We start from the raw sequence: 10341 nt of genomic DNA on the forward strand, positions 1-10341 counted from the left end.
CTCATCCTTTTATGGGAAATAAAAATGAAGGAGGGACACATCATTTTCATGTCAGATGGAGGTCTATAGCGGCGTTTCTAATGCGACCGCCATCTTAGAACTGTAAATGGGCATCCGATAAACATGCCGAAGTGAAGGAAAAAGAAAAATGGAAAAGGAAACACTTAGCCCTCGTAAGGGCCAGGTTGGATATATCTATTTTACTGTGACAGACCGAGTATTAGAGTGCTAACAGTACAATGTATTGTGCCACAAAACGCGCACATAGCTCGTCATAGCAATTGCGGGCGCCATCTTGTAAGGACCCACGATGTACTTGCAGATGCCAAGATGTTCTAGATGAATAAAGATACCCCTGCCCGTGCCACAAGGTCCCCCCGCCAGATCCCGACGATATATACACCAGAAAACAGCCACATCATCAAGCCATTTGGAAGAAAATAGTCTGCACACAAGATAGCACACCAATTACAGGCGCCATCTTGGAAAGATCATATCTATACTTTATGGGTACCAAAACGTTCCAAATCAAAGAATCAACCCTGCATGCACTGAGAGTTCCCCATTGACCAGCATTAGCCCCATGTTCCTTGAATAATATCCATATAGTCATATAGTTTAGGAGAGAGAATCGATGTATTTCTAACACATAGAAGTCCCAAGATACCATCTTAAAATGTACTAAGATATCACCCTTCATATGGGACGGCCATTTTGTACCAAGGATTGTCCAAACAAGGCACTAGTACGTGAAAATAGCAATCTAGCATAGTTAATAATTAGAGATATCTCAATATCCATTGTTGACATTATTGTCGAATCTTGTCTAGTATTGCTTTCTTGTGAGTCACCTACTTGGAATACAAACTATATACAGCAGAACATTAAAAGAAATACGTCTGCAGTCAATTTGTCAGTGAGAGAACTTGATACAGAGTGAACATAAACATACCAAAAGTTTCTCAAATATGTTGATATCTATTAGTATGTTTTTTATACATATCATATTCATTATATAATAATAACATAAAAATAGTCTACCTAGGAAGGAGGATTGGCTACCAAGAGAGGTAAGAGCCTATCAGAAGGAGCCTCTGACGTCACCTGCTGGCACTGGCCACTCAGAGCAGTCCAGTGTGCCACAAACACCTCTGTTTCCAAGATGACAGAGGTCTGGGACACACTGGAGGAGCTCTGGGCACCTTCCCTGGGAGGTGCAGGTCAGGGGAGTGGTCACTCCCCTTTCCTTTGTCCAGTTTCACGCGAGAGCAGGGCTGGGGGATCCCTAAACCGGTGTTGACTGGCTTATGCAGAGATGGGCACCATCTGTGCCCATCAAAGCATTTCCAGAGGCTGAGGGAGGGTACTCCTCCCCAGCCTTCACACCTATTACCAAAGGGAGAGGGTGTTACACCCTCTCTCAGAGAAAATCCTTTGTTCTGTCTTCCTGGGCATGGGGTGCCTGGACCCCAGGAGGGCAGAAACCTGTCTGAGGGGTTGGCAGCAGCTGCAGTGGAGACCCCGGAAAGGCAGTTTGGCAGTACCCGGGTTCTGTGCTAGATACCCAGGGGATCATGGAAATGTCCCCCCAATGCCAGAATGGCATTGGGTTGACAATTCTGTGATCTTAGACATGTTACATGGCCATGTTCGGAGTTACCATTGTGACGCTGTACATAGGTAGTGACCTACGTACAGTGCACACGTGTAATAGTGTCCCCACACTCACAAAGTCTGGGGAATTTGCCCTGAACGATGTGGGGGCACCTTGGCTATTGCCAGGGTGCCCACACACTAAGTAACTTTGCACCCAACCTTCACCAGGTGAAGGTTAGACATATAGGTGACTTATAAGTTACTTAAGTGCAGTGGTAAATGGCTGTGAAATAACGTGGACGTTATTTCACTCAGGCTGCACTGGCAGGCCTGTGTAAGAATTGTCAGAGCTCCCTATGGGTGGCAAAAGAAATGCTGCAGCCCATAGAGATCTCCTGGGTACCTCAGTACCATATACTAGGGAATTATATGGGTGTACCAGTATACCAATGTGAATTGGTTAATTTAGTCACTAGCCTGTTAGTGACAAATTTGGAAAGCAGAGAGAGCATAACCACTGAGGTTCTGTGAGGCAGTAAGGCATCACACAGGGAACACATACAGGGCACATACTTATGAGCACTGGGGCCCTGCCTGGCAGGGTCCCAGTGACACATAGACTAAAACAACATATAACAGTGAAATATGGGGGTAACATGCCAGGCAAGATGGTACTTTCCTACAGAGACTATGGCCCTCATTACAACCCTGGCGGTAAATGCCGCTTATCGCCGTGCAGAAGACCGCCAACATACCACTGCGGCCGTGGAATTCTGCTACAGCTATTACGACCCACAGCTCGGAATCCGCCATAATACAGACACCCACACAAGTCTGCCACACCAAAGGTCAGTGATAAACTGGTGATAACAAAACCCACACCGTCACGCCAACAGGAATACGCCCACACTATCACGACCCACGAATCAACGCGGCGCGCTTTCAACCGCGGTATTCCATTGGCAGTTCACACCGCCGTGCTCAAAATACACACACATTTACAAAACACAACCACATTGGACAAATCGAAATACACACACCTGACACACATACACACACCACACCCAATCCAATATAGAGCACACAACCACATCACCCACAAACCCTTACTACCAGAATTCTGAAACCACGCCAGAGAGACACCACCATAAACAACAGCAGCATCCACAGACACACAACACCATCACTTACACAACATTCACGCACCTCAAACAACACACAACACATCCCCTCACACATCACAACACACACCACCTTACACATCACCCACACCATATCATGGCACATCAAAAACACCCCAGGTTCTCTGAGGAGCTCAGGATCATGGTGGAGGAAATCGTCCGGGCAGAGCCACAGCTATTCTGATCACAGGTGCAGCACACCTCCATTGCAAGGAAGATGGAGCTATGGCGCAGAATTGTCAACAGGGTCAACGCAGTGGGACAGCATCCAAGAACTAGGGATGACATCAGAAAGAGGTGGAACGACCTACGGGGGAAGGTGCGTTCCGAGGTCTCCAGACACCAGATTGCTGTACAGAGGACTGGCGGTGGACCCCCACCTCCTCCCCCACAACTAACAACATGGAAGGAGCAAGTCTTGGCTATACTGCATCCTGAGGGACTTGCAGGAGTAGCAGGAGGCCTGGACTCTGGTAAGTCAACTCTTTACTACCTTGTCCCCCCCACCCTACCTGCATGCCATCACATACTCCCACCCTCACCCTCACCCCATCACTCCAACACCTCACATATGCCCCACTATCACAACCCACCCATCCCAATACCAAGCCCTGCATGCAACACCAAAGCATGGACACCCATCACCAAAGCATGTCCAGTACAGATACCCACACAGACCCCAAACCAAATATCACACAAGGACCAAGCCAAAAATGCAAGCACTGGAGTACAGGGTCACTCACCCATTGCACACAATGGCACACACAGATGCAATAATCATGCCTTTACACCCCTGCAGGGCCCCTACCCAACATCACCGGACAGGAGGTACCAGACATATCCAGTCCCCCCACAGAAGAGACCCACAGTGATTACAGCAGCTCTGCACAACTGGATCAAGATGACCAGCCCGGCCCATTAGGGTCCTAGGGACAGTCGGTTCCCCTGACACTGGCACAAGCCACCAAAGAGCCTCTCCCCTCAGGAAACAACACCAACAGCACCCACCCAGCGGGCCCATCCCTCTGTCGCCAGGATACGTCAATCAGCAGTGGGTCCACCACTACAGGGAACCCAGGCAAACCCACCAACCCAAGAAAATCAGAGACCTAGTGGCAGTGGGCACACAGCTCAGGGGACAGAGGCTCAGGAAAACAGGGAAGCTGGGAGGACTGCTGTGCGACAGGGGGAGGACAGGCCCAGGGAACCCACTCTACACGAGGCCCTCTCCAACATCATGGGAGCTTACCATCATTCCCAGGAGACGATGGCAACGGTACTGGCCAAGTTTCAGGAGACCCAGCGGCTGCAGGAGGAACACTATCTGGGGATCAGGGAGGACCTGAAGTCCATTAGCAACACCCTAGTCACCATTGCAGGGGTGCTGCAAGACCTTGTCAACACCAGGAGGGACACTGTGGCACAACAAGGGGCCCCTGACACTAGCCTGGACGATGAACAGCCCTCCACCTCCGCCGGCGCTAGTGGACAGGAGGCACCGCCACAGGAACACGACACCAGCACCCCACCCCCTGCAGATGGAGAAGCACCCCACAAACGGTCCCTGAGATCCAGGAACAAGACAAAGAACAATGCCAAGACCACCGCCAGGAAATGAGACCCTTCTGTCCAACTTTGTCACCCTGTCCATCCTTCAACTGCCATTGCTCCACTTCCTATGCCCCTTTGGACAATGCACCTGTGAAAAAAATAGACTGGACTCTGCCATGGACATTCCTCCACCATCCCCCTTGCCCATTTTACAACCCGCTCCACTTATTTGCACAGAAATAAACACACTTCAATCACAAAACAATCTGGAGTCAGTCTGTGCTTTCACAAACGTGTAATTGCAATAACCATTGAATATAGCAATGTCAATTTACTTGTGCACATACCGATGTAACACAGCTGTAGGCCTGGAGGAAATATAGCAGAGGGCACAAAGTGGGACCCACATCTGTGAAATGGAAAGGCAAAGTGACAAGTCAGGGTCCATACACTGAGTATGTACTTATGCTAGCTCCAATAATAGTATGAGATACGGGAGGCAGTGACATCTTCTTACCTGTGTCTCACTGGAAGTATTGCATGATAATGTTGTTTCTGTTGTCAATTTCCTCTTCTTCTGCCTCCTCTTCTTCACTGTCCACAGGCGCCATAGCTGCCACAAGACCACCATCTGGCACATCCTCCTGCAGAAAAGGCACCTGGTGTCACAAAGTCAGGTTGTGCAGCATACAGCAGGCCACGATGATCTGGCACACCTTCTTTGGTGAGTAGTAGAGAGAACCACCTGTCATATGGAGGCACCGGAATCTGCCTTCAGGAGGCCGAAGGTTCGTTCAATCACCCTCCTAGTTCACCCATGTGCCTCATTGTAACGTACCTCTGCCCTTGTCCTGGGATTCCTCACTGGGGTCAGTAGCCATGACAAGTTGGGGTAACCAGAGTCACCTGCAAATATGGAGGGACAACTGTTAGACACACACTAACCCTTAGGGACAACCCCATACCCAGACACCTATTCACACTGTATAGGGTCCTTGTCCTCACCTATTAGCCACACTCGGTGCCTCTGGAGTTGCCCCATCACATAAGGGATGCTGCTATTCCTCAAAATGTAAGCGTCATGCACTGAGACAGGAAACTTGGCATTCACATGGGAGATGTACTGGTCTGCCAAACACACCATCTGCACATTCATAGAATGGTAGCTCTTCTGGTTTCTGTACACCTGTTCACTCCTGCGTGGGGGTACCAATGACACACGTGTCCCATCAATGGCACCAATGATGTTGGGGGTATGTCCCAGGGCATAGAAGTCACCTTTCACTGTGGGCAAATCCTCCACCTGAGGGAACACGATGTAGCTATGCATGTGTTTTAGCAGGGCAGACAACACTCTGGACAACATGTTAGAGAACATTGGCTGGGATATCCCTGATGCAATGGCCACTGTTGTTTGAAAGGAACCACTTGCCAGGAAATAGAGTACTGACAGGACATGCACTAGAGGGGGTATCCCTGTGGGATGGCGGATAGCTGACATCAGGTCTGGCTCCAACTGGGCACACAGTTCCTGGATTGTTGCACAATCAAGTCTGTAGGTGACTATGATGTGTCTCTCTTCCATTGTCGACAGGTCCACCAGCGATCTGCACACCGGAGGATGCCGCCATCTCATCACCTGCCCCGGAAGACGTGCCCTATGGAGGAGAACAGCGAGCAGAGTCAGCCAACACTGAGGTATCACAAAATGTAATTTGCACACAGTTATTAATCCGCAATGTGCCTGTAACTGTGTGTATTCAAGGCCTACATTGGTGTGATGCAGTTATTATTAATGCTATGTGGCCCCCTGAAATGGCGACTGCCTGACCTGTAAGGTGGGACAAGGGGATATGAGGTAACTGCGCTGGCGTTGTACACCGTTGCGGTGGGCGGTCGAAGACCGTGGCGCAATTCTGCATTGGTTAACATTGGACCCTATGGGTCCGAGGAGCCAATGATGGTGTACGCCGGCGGTGATGGTACGCGCCGCCGCGGACATGACCGCCATTTTCTGTCTGTTCACTCACTTGATACCTGACCTTTAACAGGAGAGGACCTACACTGTAAGTGCTGCTGTGACCTGTGTCTGAAAGCGACGATGGCTCATGTGTCTGGGGAAAAGGCCCCTGCCTTCACTTCGGAGGAGTTGGAGAAACTAGTGGATGGGGTCCTCCCCATTACACACAACTGTACGGTCCTCCAGACAAACAGGTGAGTACACTGTGAGCATGCTGCATGGGCAATGTCTGTTTGGAGTGGTGTGGATGGAAGATACATGGGGGGGTGCTGAGGCCTGGATGTGAGGACGGTGAGTGTATGTGCGTCAGGGCAAGGGTGGGTACGGGGGCCAATGAGTATGACGCACCGGACGGGTAAAGAATTTCATTTCCCCGTACTATTCCTCTAGGTCAGCGCCCACCAGAAGAAGGTTATTTGGCGTGTCATTGCCAGGGACGTCCGGACCATGTTGGTCCACCACAGACAGAGCACCCACTGCCGTAAAAGATGGGAGGACCTGCACTGCTGGAGCAAGAAGACGGCGGAGGCCCAGCTGGGGATGGCCTCCCAACGTGGGAGGGGTGCCCGTCGCACCATGACCCCCCTGATGTTCCGGATCCTGGTGGTGGCGTATCCGGAGTTGGATGGGCGCTTGGGGGCATCACAGCAGCCACAAGGGGATGAGTACACTCTCATTCAGCTGACTCTGCACGCATTACGGGGTGTCTGGGTGGGGGAGGTGGGCAGTGGGTTCCCCTAGGCCAGGGCAATCTTGGTAGGCAAGGTCCCTTGTGAGGCAGGCTATGTGGCACCCCAACCCCACTAGTGGTTAGTGCCATCTGCACCAAGTCAGGCTCCTGTGACTTCCAGGTGTGCAGCAATCGGGCTTAGACCTTGTACCCCATGGGCATGTGATTACTCTAGGAACTATAAGTGCATGGCGTAGTGCAGAGGGCTGCTGTGTCTGTTGTGTCTGCCAACGGCAGTGGTGTTGCATGCACTGAACATGTCTTTCTCCTGTCTTCCGTCCCCCTTTTTGTGGTCTCCTTGTTCTTGTGTGCAATAGCATCAGCTACCTCAGTCCTTGGCAGGATGAAGCGTGGGCATGGAGCCCCCTTGTGGAGCAGTGGCGTTGTGCGTTCATCAGGCTGAGGTGCTCCCCCTCCCCTCCCCCTGAGGTGCCTGTATATTTTCTATCTGATGCCCCTCCAGTGTTCTCTCCGTTTGGAGTCAGGTATCATGTGTGGGCCTCGCCCATGCATTTTGGGCCCAGTGGTCCACGGCCAATGATTGGTGCACTATCCGGACTTGTGTAGTTGGTGTACATAATGGTATATATTGGATTTTGAATTTTGATAATGATATTTCACATGATTACATTCGTTCAAATAATTTCCTTTTGTCCTTGCGTTCTTCCAGGGGGTGGTGGGGGTGTATGTGTAATGTTGCAGCATGTATTTGTGTGTACAGTGTTGTGGGTGAGGGTGGAGGTGGGGTGTTGCGTGTGTGTGTCACTCTCTTTTCCCTCCCCCCTCCCCTGTGTTGTAGGTGCAGTAATCACCATGGTCGTCGCCGCTGTCGTTGGAGCTCCTGATAGAGGAGCAGGAAGACCATCATCGGCAGTATCTGCAATTCGGGCTCCATGGCGTCCTGGGTCCTCGTGGGGTGTGGAGAAGTGAGTGTTTTCCCTTCTGTGTACTGTTTCCGCCGTGTTTTTGTTCGCGTTGGTTCCGCCCCGGAAAAGGTGGTGGATAGGCCTGTTGTGATAGGGTGGGTGGTACACTGTCTTCCCCCTGTCTGTTGCTGGTGTCCGCCGCGCTGTTTGTATGTACCGCCGTGGCGGTCGGAGTGTTAAAGTGGCTGTCTATGTTGGCGGTTTCCGCCATGGTCGTAATCCCATTTTTTTCTGCGCCGGACTGTTTGCGGTATTACCGCCGCTTTAACACCGACCGCCAGGGTTGTAATGAGGGCCTATATGTGTTACTCATGTCTACACTTCAGTCCTGTAGACCCAAACACAGAAAACATTTGTACATACAGAGCGCTGCTTTACCTACTAATTATGAATCTTATTGCAACTTAGAACTCCTGTTGGGCTATCAAGGGCACCAAGCATGGTTTTGTGGACAACTACTTCATGTATTTCAGAAAATCAGAATGGCACCCTAAAGGAAATAAAAGGGCTTTGTGGTTTACTGTTCACCTAGTTCTCTATTGTTATTTTAGCATGTGGCCTTGATCTGTGCTGCCAGAAGGTCTTTAGAACCTATAGCTCGAACCATACTGTGGATAAATCCAGAAAACATATCAATATGAAGGAGGCATCATATATTAAGTGATCAGTCTGTAGCTTGGTATCTTAACTCTTGGATGGAGGTTGGTATCTTAGCTTCTTCCCTTACTCTGTATCTGTTTCCACCTGGGTTTCTGCGTGATAATTGCAACCTAAGCAGATACATACCAAGATCAGCCCTATGTCTATGGTATTCTGTGTGCGCACCCAGTTCAAGTTTGCCATCTTAAAACTACATTTTTTCTATAGAGGGGACTGAGTGACACCAGTGACTAGCCAGACAAGGAAACTGGTGACATGTCCTAGGCTACGGCCTCTGTCCTACACACAAGAAGCGTGTGCTCTTTCTCCCGTTATTTGTTTCTTTTCTTTCACTCATGGGGCTGCTTCCTTATGACTCATTCCAGTGGCCACATTTTACATGTTTTTTCCTGTTACTCTTACATCCTTTTTCTTTGACTTCGCTGTGTCGTAGTTTGACTCTTGCTCTAGGCAAGACTGCTGGTTTAAGGTTGACAGCACTTTTTTGTTTGTAGGCGACTACGCCTATCCTACAACAAGTCACAACTGTCGTCCCAACCCTCCCAGCTCACAAGCATTACCTCACCAAACACAACAGTAAAAGGTGATTTGTACCAACCTTTACGCTTGGACTCAATAAGACGACATCTCAGGGAGGTTGTGGTTAAACGGAGATTACCGTTTTCTGACATGAGCAATAAGTCTCATTCATACACAGGCAATGAAGGAGATGCAGTGAAGTTTACAATAGGTTTTATTTCAACAATACTGCAAACTGCTATAGAGTGCATGAGCTGCAATAATTAGGATAATGTTCAACGCAAGGAACAGAATGGTAAAAATGAGAGTCATGAACACAAAATCCCCACCATCTTGCAATTACATAAAGTATGAATAGTTGTGAAATAGGCCTAGTACCCTAGCATGGAAAACCTAACCCCTAACCTATAAGAGAGCTAGGTATGATAAACCTAACCTGCCACTGCCATGTCCATGGAAAGCGCCCCCAACCCTCGTTACCTTGGAATGAGGTTTCTAGATCAGACTCCGTGAGGACACGAAGGCTGGGTCTGCATCAAAGCAACGTGTAGCATAGATAGCGTTGATGGCATAGGTAGGAATCCTCCTGATGGCCTTGTCTGTGTGAAATGTATTTATACAGATGTGGTGGGACCCCTGATGCAGGTGTGTTCTCAAACAACAGATAAGAAGGAATACTTAGATGGCAATTCTATAAACAATTCCTTGAAAAGCACATTCTGGTGACTGTCGCACATAAGTAGGAAAGTACCTAATGTGAATACCTACGTAACTTCTTCTGACACTGATAAGGCCACCTTTACGAAGTAGCACTGATAATGTGTAATATAAACATCGTCCTAACTATAAACATGGCAGCCATGTTTGAAGAAATAATTAAATAAAGGTGCTAAAACAGAGCAGCCCACGTAGGTTAAAAGTCACTAGGTAACGGGACACAGACCTGCAAGCCTAAAGGCTAAACTGAACTCCTGATTCCCGATAAAAACTAATAGGATCCACTACAGCTTCAGATCCAGGTCTTGCTACAAGCAACAGCACCCTCCCCACACATGCCCAGCTGTGGGTGTTGAGTTGGACACTGGTGTCTGCGTGACTCCAGTGCAGCCTCACACAAGGCCTAATACCGGGTATCTGTAGGTTCCATGCTTCAAGCCC

The sequence above is a fragment of the Pleurodeles waltl genome, chromosome 4_1 (genome assembly GCF_031143425.1).
Source record: "Pleurodeles waltl isolate 20211129_DDA chromosome 4_1, aPleWal1.hap1.20221129, whole genome shotgun sequence".
NCBI lineage: Eukaryota > Metazoa > Chordata > Amphibia > Caudata > Salamandridae > Pleurodeles > Pleurodeles waltl.